Raw genomic sequence first — 15,191 nt, 5'->3', positions numbered from 1 at the left:
TCTCCTCCGGTTCCATCATTTCCTCAATGCCATCCCCAGAATCTTCATCCAATCGGGCAACTTTGTTGGGGTTTGGCAGATCGGAGATGTCCTGTCTCCCCCTCCCCCTCTTCTTCTTCCTTGTAACCGTGACCCAGCTGGCTACCTGATCTTCCTCGTCTACCAGTGCTCCCCCCTGCAACTCGTCCACCATTCTATCTAAACTTTGCTCAAGATTGTGAATGTCCCTCAGTCGCTTAACGGTCTGCTCTAGATCAGTTACTTGGGCTTCCAGGGCAGCCGTTCGCTCACATTCCGCACAGATGTACCCGCACTCGGACTGTTGTGCCAGGTGCGCATACATCATGCATGACACACACTGAGTGAGATCCCCAATCTTGGCCCCACCCATTTTTAATATGTGCTAACTCCCTGTTACCTTCTGAAAATTAAGAAAAAAACTAAAGATAGGGACAATCAGTTTATAAATACAATAAATACGGGACAAAAGGACAATAAATAAATAAATAAATAAAGGACAAAATAAGATTTTAAACCTACCGGTAAATCTTTTTCTCCTAGTCCATAGAGGATGCTGGGGACTCCGTAAGGACCATGGGGTATGGACGGGCTCCGCAGGAGACATGGGCACTATAAAGAACTTTAGATGGGTGTGCACTGGCTCCTCCCTCTATGCCCCTCCTCCAGACCTCAGCTAGAGAACTGTGCCCAGAGGAGACGGACAGTACGAGGAAAGGATTTTTGTTTATCTAAGGGCAAGATTCATACCAGCCCACACCATTCACACCGTATAACCTGGAATATACGCAACCAGTCAACAGTATGAACAAAAACAGCATCAGCCAAAGACTGATCTCAACTGTAACATAACCCTTATGTAAGCAATACCTATATACAAGCCTTGCAGAAATACGTCCGCACTGGGACGGGCGCCCAGCATCCTCTACGGACTAAGAGAAAAAGATTTACCGGTAGGTTTAAAATCTTATTTTCTCTTACGTCCTAGAGGATGCTGGGTACTCCGTAAGGACCATGGGGATTATACCAAAGCTCCAGACCGGGCGGGAGAGTGCGGATGACTCTGTAGCACCGATTGAGCAAACATGAGGTCCTCATCAGCCAGGGTATCAAACTTGTAGAATTTTGCAAAAGTGTTTGAACCCGACCAAGTCGCCGCTCGACAAAGCTGTAATGCCGAGACGCCTCGGGCAGGCGCCCAAGAAGAGCCCACCTTCCTAGTGGAATGGGCCTTTACCGAATTTGGTAACGGCAATCCAGCCATAGAATGAGCCTGCTGAATCGTGTTACAGATCCAGCGAGCAATAGTCTGCTTAGAAGCAGGAGCGCCAACTTTGTTGGCTGCATACAGGATAAACAGTGCCTCTGTTTTCCTAACCCGAGCTGTCCTGGCTACATAAATTTTTAAGGCCCTGACTACATCGAGGGACTTGGAATCCTCCAAGTCACCCATAGCCACAGGTACCACAATAAGTTGGTTCATATGAAACGATGAAACCACTTTAGGCAAAAATTGAGGACGAGTCCTTAATTCCGCTCTATCCACATGGAAAATCAGATAGGGGCTTTTGTGAGACAAAGCCGCCAATTCGGACACCCGCCTTGCAGATGCCAAGGCCCACAACATGACCACCTTCCAAGTGAGAAATTTTAATTCAACCGTTTGAAGAGGTTCAAACCAGTGAGATTTTAGGAACTGTAACACCACGTCAAGGTCCCATGGTGCCACTTGAGGCACAAAAGGAGGCTGTATGTGCAGCACTCCCTTTACAAAAGTCTGGACTTCTGGGAGAGAAGCCAATTCCTTCTGAAAGAAAATTCATAAGGCCGAAATCTGTACCTTAATGGAGCCTAATTTTAGGCCCATATCTACTCCTGTCTGTAGAAAGTGGAGAAAACGGCCCAGATGGAATTCCTCCGTAGGAGCATTCTTGGCTTCACACCAAGATACATACTTTCTCCAGATACGGTGATAATGTTTCGCCGTCACCTCCTTCCTAGCCTTTATCAGAGTAGGGATGACTTCTTCCGGAATGCCTTTCCCAGCTAGGATTCGGTGTTCAACTACCATGCCGTCAAACATAACCGCGGTAAGTCTTGGAACACGCAGGGCCTCTGTTGTAACAGGTCCTCTCTGAGAGGAAGAGGCCACGGATCTTCTGTGAGCATTTCCTGAAGATCTGAATACCAGGCCCTTTGAGGCCAATCTGGAACAATGAGTATTGTCCGCACGCTTTTTCGTCTTATGATTCTCAATATCTTTGAGATGAGTTGAAGAGGAGGGAACACATAGACCGACTGAAACACCCACGTGTCACCAGGGCGTCTACTGCTACTGCCTGAGGGTCCCTTGACCTGGCACAATACCTCCGAAGCTTCTTGTTGAGGCGTGACGCCATCATGTCTATTTGAGGAAGTCCCCACAGACTTGTTATCTATGCAAAAACTCGTTGGAACCAACTGTGACTTTGGTATATTCAGAATCCAGCCATGTTGCTGCAGCACTCTCAGGGAGAGCGCCACGCTTTTCAGCAACTGATCTCTCGATCTCGCTTTTATTAGGAGATCGTCCAAGTACGGGATAATTGTGACTCCCTGCCGGCGCAGGAGCACCATCAATTCCGCCATTACCTTGGTGAAAATCCCTGGGACCGTGGAAAGCCCAAACGGTAATGTTTGGAACTGGTAATGACAGTCCTGTACAGCGAATCTCAGGTACGCCTGATGAGGGGGATCTATGGGGACATGAAGGTATGCGTCCTTTATGTCCAGTGACACCATAAAATCCCCCCTTCCAGGCTGGAGATAACTGCCCAGAGCGATTCCATCTTGAATTTGAACTTTTTCAAGTACAGGTTTAGGGATTTAAATTAAGAATGGGTCTGACCGAGCCATCCGGTTTCGGGACCACAAATAGGGTTGAATAGTACCCCTTCCCCTGTTGAACTAGGGGAACCTCGACAACCACTTGTTGTTGACACAGTTTTTGAATTGCAGCTAAAACTATCTCCCTTTCTGGGGAAGAAGCTGGTAAAGCCGTTTTGAAAAACCGGCGAGGAGGCACGTCTTCGAATTCCAGCTTGTAACCCTGGGATACAATGTCCATTGCCCAAGGATCCACGTCTGACTGAACCCAGACGTGGCTGAAGAGTCAAAGACGTGCCCCCACCGGCGCAGACTTCCTCAGTGGAGCCCCAGCGTCATGCGGTGGATTTAGTAGAAGCCGGGGAGGACTTCTGCTCCTGGGAACTAGCCGTAGCAGGCAGTCTTTTCCCTCTACCCTTACCTCTGGCGAGGAAGAAAGAGCTCCGACCTCTTCTGGACTTATGCGAACGAAAGGACTGCATCTGATTTTGCGGCGTTTTCTTTTGCTGTGGGGAAACATAAGGTAGAAAAGTAGATTTACCCGCGGTAGCTGTGGAAACCAGGTCCGCGAGACCTTCCCCAAATAAATCCTCACCTTTGTAAGGTAAACTTCCATATGCTTCTTTGAGTCGGCATCACCCGTCCATTGGCGGGTCCACAGGGCTCGCCTAGCAGAAATCGCCATGGCGTTGGCTCTCGAACCTAGCAGACCAACGTCTCTCTGAGCGTCTCTCATATATAAGACTGCGTCTTTAATGTGACCTAAGGTCAATAAAATGGTATCCCTATCCAGGGTATCAATGTCAGCTGACAAAGTATCCGTCCAAGCCGCCACAGCGCTACAAACTCAAGCCGACGCTATTGCCGGTCTGAGCAAGGCACCCGTATGTATAAATTGATTTTAAGGTAGTTTCCTGTCTGCGATCAGCAGGATCCTTGAGGGCTGCCGTGTCTGGAGACGGTAGCGTCACCTTTTTGGACAAGCGCGTCAACGCCTTGTCCACCCTGGGTGAGGATTCCCACCGTAACCTGTCCTGCGCAGGGAAAGGATACGCCATAAGAATTCTTTTGGGAATCTGCAGTTTCTTGTCTGGAGTTTCCCAAGCCTTTTCAAATAACGCGTTCAGCTGGGGGAAAGATTACCTCAGGTTTCTTTTCCTTAAACATGTGTACCCTCTTGTCAGGGACAGAGGGGTCATCTGTGATATGTAAAACATCCTTTATTGCAATAATCATATAATGAATACTTTTGGCCACCCTTGGGTGTAACCTCGCATCATCGTAGTCGACACTGGAGTCAGAATCCGTGTCGGTATCAGTGTCTGCTACTTGGGACAGGGGACGTTTCAGAGACTCTGAAGGGCCCTGTGACACAGTCAAAGCCATGGATTGACTCCCTGTTCTATCCCTGGACTCTGCTTTGTCCATTCTCTGATGTAATAAAGACACATTTGCATTTAAAACATTCAACATATCCAACCAATCAGGTGTCGGCGTTGCCGACGGAGACACCACAATCATCTGCTCCACCTCCTCCTTAGATGAGCCTTCCGCTTCAGACATGCCGACACATGCGTACCGACACCCCCACACACTCAGGGATATATCTATATGGAGACAGTTCCCCAATAAGGCCCTTTGGAGAGGCAGAGAGAGAGTATGCCAGCACACACCCAGCGCCAACTGACACTGGAAACAAAATTCCCAGATAAAACAGCGCTTTTATATAAATATATATATATATATATATACACACTCACTGCGCCAATTAAGAGTGCCGCCCCCTCTTTTTTACCCTCTGTCACCGTGTTCAGCAGGGGAGAGTCCGGGGAGCCAGCTTCTCTGCAGTGTGCTGTGGAGAAAATGGCGCTGGTTAGTGCTGGAGGATCAAGCTCCGCCCCCTCAGCGGCGGGCTTCGATCCCGCTCAAATTTCCAATACTGGCGGGGGATTATATAATATACTGCCTCCGCAGCCTATATATATGTTAGCCAGTCCCTAGAGGTTTATTATTGCTGCCCAGGGCGCCCCCCCTGCGCCCTGCACCCTTCAGTGCCCGCTGTGTGTGTTGTGTCTGGGAGCAATGGCTGCGCGTTACCTCAGAGAAGATCTGAAGTCTTCTGCCGCCTGTGAAGTCTTCTTTCTTCTTATACTCACCCGGCTTCTATCTTACGGCTCTGTGAGGACGACGGCGGCGCGGCTCCGGGACGAACGGCGAGGGTGAGACCTGCGTTCCGACCCTCTGGAGCTAATGGTGTCCAGTAGCCTAAGAAGCAGAGCCTATCATTAAAGTAGGTCTGCTTCTCTCCCCTCAGTCCCACGATGCAGGGAGCCTGTTGCCAGCAATGCTCCCTGAAAATAAAAAAACCTAACAAAATTCTTTTTCAGAGAAACTCAGGAGAGCTCCCCTGTAGTGCACCCAGTCTCTTCTGGGCACAGGATCTAACTGAGGTCTGGAGGAGGGGCATAGAGGGAGGAGCCAGTGCACACCCATCTAAAGTTCTTTATAGTGCCCATGTCTCCTGCGGAGCCCGTCTATACCCCATGGTCCTTACGGAGTCCCCAGCATCCTCTAGGACGTAAGAGAAATATAGGATAAATTAAGTACAATAAAATAAAATACAGTAAGGGACAGATGAAAAAATAAAAAGAGGGGGGCAATCTATATGAAAAGGACAATATATAAGGGACCAGGGGTCAATAATTAAACAACTGATAAATACAGGATAAATTAATACAAGTTTTTTACAGTAAAATACAGTAAAGGACAAATGGAGACAATCAATTATACAGAAAAATTGGGAAGGTTAATACTTATCTGCTCCCTTTTATCCGAACTGCTCTCAGGTGCAGTGTCTCAGCTCCTTGCACGGCTCCCTGCTCAAATCTCCCCCTGGTCTCTGATCGCGGCCCGCGGCTCCCCGGCTCAATGTGCGGCCCTTCCCTGTTCACCGCACTGCTCTCCCCCCGCTCTCTGCCCGGTACAGTTAGCGGCACTTGCACCTTACAGCTGGTGTGGCCGCTCCGTACCGTTTTCCCCTGCTTGTGTGCGTGCACCCGCTCGTCACTTCCGGTTCCGGCTTCCTGGCTTCTCAGCTTCTCAGCGTGTCACAGCCTCTCTCCTCTCAGCGATATATCATGTCTAATCTCCTTTCTAAAGTGATCCCCATTTTCGCGCATATTGCACCCATAGTAATCAGGTTTAGCTGTGTAAAAGGTTGCACGCCTTGCTACCCCGGGGGTAGTGATCTGAAATGATGATACCACGCCCGTTAGTAGAAACAGAACGGGTGTGGAATGGGGTGAAAAGAATTGAATACCACCCATAGTGTCTACTACCAGAGCCGTAACTAAGGGGGTGCTAGGGGGGCATGTGACCTGGGCGACGGAATGGAGGGGGCGCCGCAACGCTTACACCCCCTCCGAGTCCCGATGCGCACAGGTCCCTTCGTCGGAGCAGCACAAACCAGTCCAGGCTCTACTAGCTGCCGTGTGATGAAACTGAAAATAAACTACAGTTCCCAGAAGCCCTTGCTGCAGGAGCTGTAGTTTACTTTCAGTTTCTTCTATGTGGACAGTCGTGTGCTGCCTGTTGTGCCCTAAGAGGGGGCACAGGGAACAAGTTACCCCAGCCTCCCCCTGCTGCCTTTGATCCCCGCAGCAGTGCACTATTGCACTGCTGAGCTGGAAAAATGAATGACAGCCGGAGGTCCGAAAAGGGGGCGGAGCTACACGGCACTGTACTCACAGTGACAGGCCAGCCAGCACCATCGGATAGAGGAGGGGAGAGAAGAGCAGCAGCACAGCACAGCCTAAATAGTGAGTGTGACACAGTGAAGGGGCACTGTATGTGTATGCAACTACTATATGTGTGTGTATGAATGTGTTGTGCATGTGTGTGACTGTTTGTGAATAGGTGTGTCACTACATATGTATATACATGCTTGTGTGTCACTGTATGTATGTATGTATGTATGTATGTATGTATGTGTGACTATATATGTATACAGGTGTGTGACTATGTATGTGAGTGAATGTATGCGTGCGTGTATGTGTTTAGATATGTGACAGTATGTATGTGTGTGATTTTTCCATATGTATCAATGTATGGGGTATTATTTCCTTTTTAACTTCATCTGTAGCCCAAATGTCTAACTAAGGGGGTCATTCCGAGTTGATCGCACGTAGCAACTTTTTGCTGCTCGGATTACTGTTTTGCCCCGGGTGACAAAAATCCTAGTTTCGGCCCTGCTACTACTGTAATGTAGGTAATTACGTTAACTAGTTTATTTTAATTAGACATCAGTTTTGTTACCTGTACTGATATAGTATAGTGTTATATAGGTATTTAAAAGTGAATTTTAGATTGAAATTATTAGATTTTAAAATAAGAAACACATTCAAGTGTTAAATCCTTTAAACCAATCCCCTATAATAAATACATAATAAAATACCTAATTAATATAACAACCATAGAGTACTAGGTTTGCTACATATGAACCACTTCAAATTTCATAGTTTGCCATGTAAAGGATGGCCACCCTATGGGGAAACCTCTTGCCAATGGCCATCCATAGTGTCTGTAGATAAAAAGTGATATAAAAAAAGAAAATAATTATACAGAGGAATAAATAGAATAACGAAGAAAATCATGTTGCCTGGCTGAGGTCACATAATTACTATGTAGAAACACTGTAGTTGCCTCTAGCCAGTTACATATAGGAATGTGGAGCTGGAAAATCAGACTTCTCTACAGTGGGAGTCAGACTGCACGGCCGTGCAGTCCTCCATGCTTCACCACCACAAACATCTCCTGATAAGTACCACTACCTAATGCTGTTACCTTGTGTGATATATGGGCTCCTGCTTACCGATATCAGTGTTACATCTGAGTCACCTGTGTACACTAAATAAACCTGTATTACTGTTTACGTCATCAAGTGTGTGGACTGACGTCACTGTACCAGATAGCCCAGTACACTCTGCCAACAGGTTATGGGCCCAGTCCCGCGCCCAGACCTGCGTGTACTTGAAGATTAACCCCCTGAGTGCTGTTGAATAATTACAGTGACACAGTTTAAAGTGATATTTTATACAAGTGCAGAAAGGATGTATAACGCAGGACACAGCATGAGCTTTGTTAAGCTGAAAGGTTCAGAGAACTATGCTACATGGAAGCTTGCCATGGAGATGCAGCTTAAGCGGGAAAAGTTGTGGAAGGTTACTATAGACCCGGGAGCAGGTCCAAACCCAGATGATGCAGACAGAGCCATCAGAATGATAGGTTTAGCTGTGGCGCAGCATGTCTATTCAATAGTGGGAAAGTGTCAGCTAACATGACACGTGGACAGCCCTGCAAAATGCATATGAAGATAAAGGTTTAATGAGAAGGATAAGTTTAAGATGCATGCTATATGGAACAAAACTGAGTGCCTGCAAGGACATGAATGATTACATTGATAAGTTATTGTCGATAGCTCAGCAGTTGGCATCAGTGGGGGCACAGGTGGATGAGGAAGAAGTTGCAATGGCTATCTTACAGAATCTGACGCCAGAATTAGATTTTTTGGTGGTTGCGTTAGAGTCAAACAACACTAAACTGACAAAGGAGATTGTAAGAGCCAAGTCGCTACAGTTCCAAAAATGTATTCCTGTCGAGACCATAGCTGAGGGTTCTGCCTTGATCACAAAAGGGCACAAAGTCCAGAAAACACAAATTCAAGTGTTTTGTATGTCACAAGATAGGACATAAAGCTTCAGATTGCAGAATGAGAAATTTCAGTGGTGCGCAGAAGCAGCGTGACAAGCCAAATGAGTCAGCACTGAATGTAAAGACAGTCACAGGAAGTATTGCTGGTACATGGACTCGGAGGCCACTAGACATTTCAGTTGCAATAAACATTGGTTCAATTCTTTAACACCGTGTGTTCCCACTACAGTTACAGGGATTGGAAATAAGGTCCTTACTGCATTACAAGCTGGGACAATCACAGTACGTTTAAGAATTGGAGGTGAAACAGTTGTTACAGATATCAAAGATGTGTTGTACTGTACGTGCCTGATTTAGGACGTAATTTCATTGCTATCAGCCTCCTAGAGAAAAAAGGATACAAAGACCAATTTCAGAAGGGCAAATGTATGGTGCATAATAAAAGAGGGACTGTTATTGCTTCATCAACCCGGTGCAACCAACTATATGTCCTGGACACTGAGGAGTGTACTGCAATGATGGCTACTGAGGAAATACTATCAATGGAGCTGTGGCACAAACGCTTGGGTCATCTGGGTTATGACAACGTCCAGAAACTGCTAGATGGAATGGTAACAGGGATCACCGTGAGCAATGCTGAAAGACCCATGTGTGAGAGTTGCATAAAAGGCAAGCAAACTAACAACCCATGTCCACAGTCAGCTAATAGAGCAAAGACACCGTTAGCTCTAGTGCACACAGACATGTGTGGTCCAATGAAGGAAGAATCAATCAGTGGCTACAGGTATTTCATGACTCTTATTGATGACGCCACAAGAATGACACACGTGTACTTTCTTAAAGAGAAGAGTGAATTTGTCAACAAAATTGCAGAGTACAAACACCTGGTTTAGAATCAGGTTTGAAACTAAAGACCCTGACATCAGACAACGGTTGAGAGTATGATAACAAAGTCTTAGCCGCATTCCTTAGGAAATCTGGCATAAAGCATCAGCTAACAATTGCCTACACACTGGAACAGAATGGCGTGAATTAGCGGGCAAACCGCGCAATTGTTGAAAGAGCACGGACTATGTTAAGTGATGCTGGCCTGGAAAAGAAGTTTTAGGCAGAAGCATTATCTACTGCAGTATATCTAAAGAATCGTGCACCTACAGTGGCCGTCAAAAGTAAAACGCCACTGGAGGCGTGGTCCAGGAAAAAGCCAAGTATCAGTCATCTTCATGTCTTCTAGAGCAAAGCTTTTGCACATATACCAAATGAGAAAAGGAGAAAGCTAGATCCAAAATCCATAGAATGTATAATGCTCGGCTACTGCGACGAAAGCAAAGGATACAGACTTTGGGATGTTACAAGTAAACGTCTTCTTAAATCCAGAGATGTGGTATTCTACGAGACAGCACCACACACTGGAGCAGTGGAGCAACAACAAAATGTATTATTGGATGTACAGGCAGCAGACAGTGTGTCTGAATCTGAGAGTCAAAGCAGACAACAAGTCAGAGAACAAAAGTTCCACGAGGAGATACAAAGGTATTCCAGCCAAGAAATACAGTGAGTATGCAAACATAGCTTACTGTGAACCTCAAAACATAGAGGAAGCAAAGTCAAGCAGTGATTGGACAGAGTGGAAGTCAGCAATTGATACAGAACTGTCAGCATTGCATGATAACAGTACATGGACTATGGTTGATAGACCAAGCGACCGTAAAACGATTAAGAACAAGTGGGCTTTCTGCAAGAAGTTGAACGCAGACGGGACAGAAGCTTGTCACAAAGCCCGCCTTGTTGCCAAGGGATATACACAGAAATATGGAATTGATTTTGGAGAGATGTACTCACCAGTCGCAAGGTATAGCACCTTAAGGTTAGTGATTGCTGTTGCTACACTACATGATCTACTGTTGTATCAACTAGATTTTGATTCCACATTCCTAAATGGAGAATATTGAGGAAATTTATATGGAACAACCTGAACATTATGATATGGACATATTCCAAACTGGGAAAGTTTGTCTCTTAAAGAAGTCGCTACATGGACTGAAGCAAAGTGATCATTGCTGGTATGTAAAGTTGAATGCAGCATTACTAGAAATGAACTTTGTTAGGTCAGAGACTGATCACTGCCTATACCACAAAACCATTAAAGAAAAGTTGTTCATCATAGCTGTCTATGTGGATGATTTACTTTTGGCAGGTCAAGAAGATCACATCACTGATGTCAAGCACCAGCTTAAACAAATATTCAAGTTGAAGGATCTAGGCCCTGCAAATCATCTATTAGGTATGAAAATTGTGCAAAACATGCAAAAGGGAACTGTCACAATTGACCAAGAAACATACATTGAGGCAATAGTTTCCAAGTACAGAATGACAGATGCAAAACCAGTAAGTACTCCCATTGATAAAAGTACATAGATGATCAAGGCCATGTCACCAAGCCAGTTCGCAAATAACCCTGGGAGACAACACTGGACAGTAAAGAGAAAACTAAGGTACCTCAAAGGTAAAGCTTCACTAAAGCTGAAATTTACAAAATTATCAGATACCAGCTTAAAAGTATTCTGTGACGCCAACTGGGGATCAGATGAGGATGATAGATGTTCTTATACTGGACACCTGTTTGCACTAGCAGGCGCAGCCGTAAGTTGGGCAAGTAGGAAACAACCCACAGTTGCTCTTTCTACAAATGAGGCAGAGTATATGGCGCTCACAGAAACGTCAAAAGAAGCGTTTTGGATAGGAGAGACTTTATGCGAATTAGGTCTTCTTTACCACAGAGAGATCATCAACATAAAGTGTGATAACAAGGGAGCAATTGATCTTTCTGGTAGCACAAAGCATCATGGATGATCTAAGCACATTGCTATAAGACATCATTTAATTTGTGAGTTGGTAAAAACAAGTCCGTCAATGTGGAATATGTTGCAAGTAAAGAAAATATTGCTTACATGTTGACAAAAGGACTGTCATCACACTTGCTACTTGCATTCCTGATGGAATGTGGTTAATGTTGATTTATTCTTACTGTTTTAGCTTCACTGAATGTTTTCAGTTACAGAAGGGACTTTATTGATTTGTTTGATAAAATGTTTATATGTAAATACAGCTGGAGATTAATCTCAAACTGTATATATCTGGCGCTAAATACAATATATAATAATAAATTTGCCGGTTGGTAGTCAATACAAAGATCGTGACATTAGGGCTGCTGAGCAAAACAGCTGGTTAGGCTGAACAACAAATTGAGACACAAATAAAGGAAAAATGCTCTGCGCTCCAGAAATCACTTAGAATTAATTAATTGATCAATTAAGTGCAGTCTAACAAGGAGAATAATTGACTCAATGAGGCTTGACTTTTTTTTAAAAAGAAAATATTTTATCAGACAATTAATACCACAAAAACACATAAGACAGACAATACATAAATATATAGCAGTTTAAAAATCAGAGGTTTCCACCTCTTGCATATGTGAACAGAAACACTGTATCTATCTTTGTAAACGTGCTGTTTAAAACAGCATACAATGTATCTAAAGTGCAAAATAGATATCTTGAGAGAGAAGCTCTCTACAGGGAATGTCAATTGATTCTAACACTGGCGTCCCAGTGTGAAATCATATAAAATGTCCACAGAAGGCTCCACAGTAACTGATATGAAATTAATAGAGGCAAAACAAACAATAATAATTACCCCCGTGCTGGTTCCTGGAATTTATTGCAGGGTCCTGTATGCAATTGCACGAGGTGGATGTAAAGATTTGTAGTTGATGCCTCAGTGATAATTAGAAAGCAGACTTGCTGAAATACTAATTCTCCGTTGAAGTAGCCGTCAATTTACCATAAGATGGTGACGTATAGGGAACTTCCCAGCAAGGGACGTGATCTGTTCGGCTAGCGGTAACAGCATGAAACGGCAAAGCCGCTGATGGCTGGTGCTGTAGTGGTCTCACGGCGGAGATCTATTTGTATTCGGCTAGCCGCAGCGGTATTCCAATGTAAAAGTGCCGTAGGTAGCTGGAGTACCTTTTACCTCACAGCGGAGGTATGATTCCTGGAGGTCAATTGGCTTCAGTGTGGACAAGGACGGAGTACCGAGAACGAGATGGTAGGAGCCTGTCTGTGGAGTAACAGATATCCACTGCACTGAACTCGTAGAAAGGGGCGTCAACGCGTTTCGTCTCCTAGCAACGGAGACTTCCTCAAGACGAATACTTTCCTACTGGGAGCTGCAACATTTATACCTAGCTAATTGCATAAATTGAATCTGATGTGTCAATTAGTAGTCAAACTACAGTAAAGCATATTCCTGATTACACAAATAAGTTAAACAAAATAGAGAGCAAAAATTGCTCACAACAGGACAGGCTCCTACCATCTCGTTCTCGGTACTCCGTCCTTGTCCACACTAAAGCCAATTGACCTCCAGGAATCATACCTCCGCTGTGAGGTAAAAGGTACTCCAGCTACCTACGGCACTTTTACATCGGAATACCGCTGTGGCTAGCCGGATACAAACGGATCTCCGCCGTGAGACCACTACAGCACCAGCCATCAGCGGCTTTGCCGTTTCATGCTGTTACCGCTAGCCGAACAGGTCACGTCCCTTGCTGGGAAGTTCCCTATACGTCACCATCTTATGGTCAATTAACGGCTACTTCAACGGAGAATTAGTATTTCAGCAAGTCTGCTTTCTAATTATCACTGAGGCATCAACTACAAATCTTTACATCCACCTCGTGCAATTGCATACAGGACCCTGCAATAAATTCCAGGAACCAGCACGGGGGTAATTATTATTGTTTGTTTTGCCTCTATTAATTTCATATCAGTTACTGTGGAGCCTTCTGTGGACATTTTATATGATTTCACACTGGGACGCCAGTGTTAGAATCAATTGACATTCCCTGTAGAGAGCTTCTCTCTCAAGATATCTATTTTGCACTTTAGATACATTGTATGCTGTTTTAAACAGCACGTTTACAAAGATAGATACAGTGTTTCTGTTCACATATGCAAGAGGTGGAAACCTCTGATTTTTAAACGGCTCTATATTTATGTATTGTCTGTCTTATGTGTTTTTGTGGTATTAATTGTCTGATAAAACATTTTCTTTTCAAAAAAAGTCAAGCCTCATTGAGTCAATTATTCTCCTTGCTAGACTGCACTTAATTGATCAATTAATTAATTAATTAATTCTAAGTGATTTCTGGAGCGCAGAGCATTTTTCCTTTATTTGTGTCTCAATTTGTTTGATAAAATGTCATGTTCTTTAAACTTGTGACCGGAAATGGTCTTGAGCGAGGGGGAGTGTTAGGATATGGTGCACTCTGTACCTGTCTCCTTCTTTGTATCAGTCTATGGGTGCATCCCCTAGTGTTAGACCTCTAGTGTCAGGAGTCACTTGGAGGCAGAGTCATATGATATAGTTCCTGTTCCTCCATCCCAGAGAGAGAGTGAGGAGAATGTGACACACACAGAACTGAGAGACAGAGTCTTGGTGTACAAGTGTGCAGAGCTGAGACTGGGAGCAGATCCCAGCTACAGAGACTCACAGTGTTTCCAGTGCATGCATCATCTTCTCTACAGTGGGAGTCAGACTGCACAGCAGTGCAGTCCTCCATGCTTCACCACCACAGACATCTCCTGATAAGTACCACTACCTAATGCTGTTAACCTTGTTTGATATATGGGCTCCCGATTACCGATATCAGTGTTACATCTGAGTCACCTGTGTACACTAAATAATCCTGCATTACTGTTAAAGTGATCAAGTGTGTGGACTGACGTCACTGCACCAGATAGCCCAGTACACTCTGCCAACATATTCATTACTGCCACATATTAAAAGATCCACAGGTGGTCTGGAAAACATTAACCATTATGCCAGATACACACTGAGACAATATCGTCCCGATATGTCGTTTCCAGCCGAATCAGAACGACATATCAGGCTTATCGCTCAGTGTGTATGCTCTATATGCGGGTTCCCGTGGTCGCTAGCGGTGTCACCGCGTCAGCCTCGCTGCATGGACAACCGGGCAATAACACCAACAACCTAGTTCTATGTAAATGGAGGATGGAGTGATATATTGCTCCGTCCTTCATACATCGTTCTGATGTGTATTCAGGATCGGATATGTCGGCACGTCGGGCCAACATATCAGCTGGACACACATCGCTCAGTGTGTACCTAGCTTTAGGGATCCTTTAGAACTGAGGGCATTATTTAGCATCAGTTGCAAAATTGTAAATTGGCTGAATATCGGGCGACTGCGCATGTGCTGCAACTGTATCGCGCGTGCGCAAAGGCTGAACAGTGATCTTAGACCCAGCAAAGTGCAATCGCATAGTGAATGACAGGAAGTGACCGTTTGTGAGAGGTTAAATGGCGTTTGTGGGGAGTGGTGGGAAAATGCAGGCGTGTCATGGCTGTTTTCGGGGGAAGGAATCTGACGTCAGCTGCGATTGCTGCGATCATAAACATGGCACTGCTGCGACTACTGCTGCGTATATCCTGCATATGTATGGAATTAAAGAATTAATAGTATAAAGACCACCACACGGGATACCACAATGGGAGTAGAAAGCCGTTTC

At 45.0% G+C, this 15,191-nt stretch overlaps 1 protein-coding gene and 1 long non-coding RNA gene across 3 annotated transcripts in view; one reads left to right on the top strand and one right to left on the bottom strand.

Moving 5' to 3' along the window:
- CARD14 (caspase recruitment domain family member 14) overlaps window positions 1–15,191 on the bottom strand; it is a 230,857-nt gene that overhangs the window by 109,516 nt on the left and 106,150 nt on the right. The gene's annotated exons all lie outside the window — the stretch shown is intronic.
- The window catches only part of LOC135056311 (uncharacterized), a 119,115-nt gene continuing 110,410 nt past the window's right edge, over window positions 6,487–15,191 (top strand). The window contains exon 1 of the long non-coding RNA XR_010243947.1: window positions 6,487–6,701. This is a non-coding gene — a long non-coding RNA (uncharacterized LOC135056311). The remainder of the gene's footprint in view (window positions 6,702–15,191) is intronic.

This window comes from Pseudophryne corroboree, chromosome 3, assembly GCF_028390025.1.
Source record: "Pseudophryne corroboree isolate aPseCor3 chromosome 3, aPseCor3.hap2, whole genome shotgun sequence".
NCBI lineage: Eukaryota > Metazoa > Chordata > Amphibia > Anura > Myobatrachidae > Pseudophryne > Pseudophryne corroboree.
Note: the sequence above shows the minus strand (reverse complement) of the source record. Positions and strands in the feature narration are given on the sequence as shown.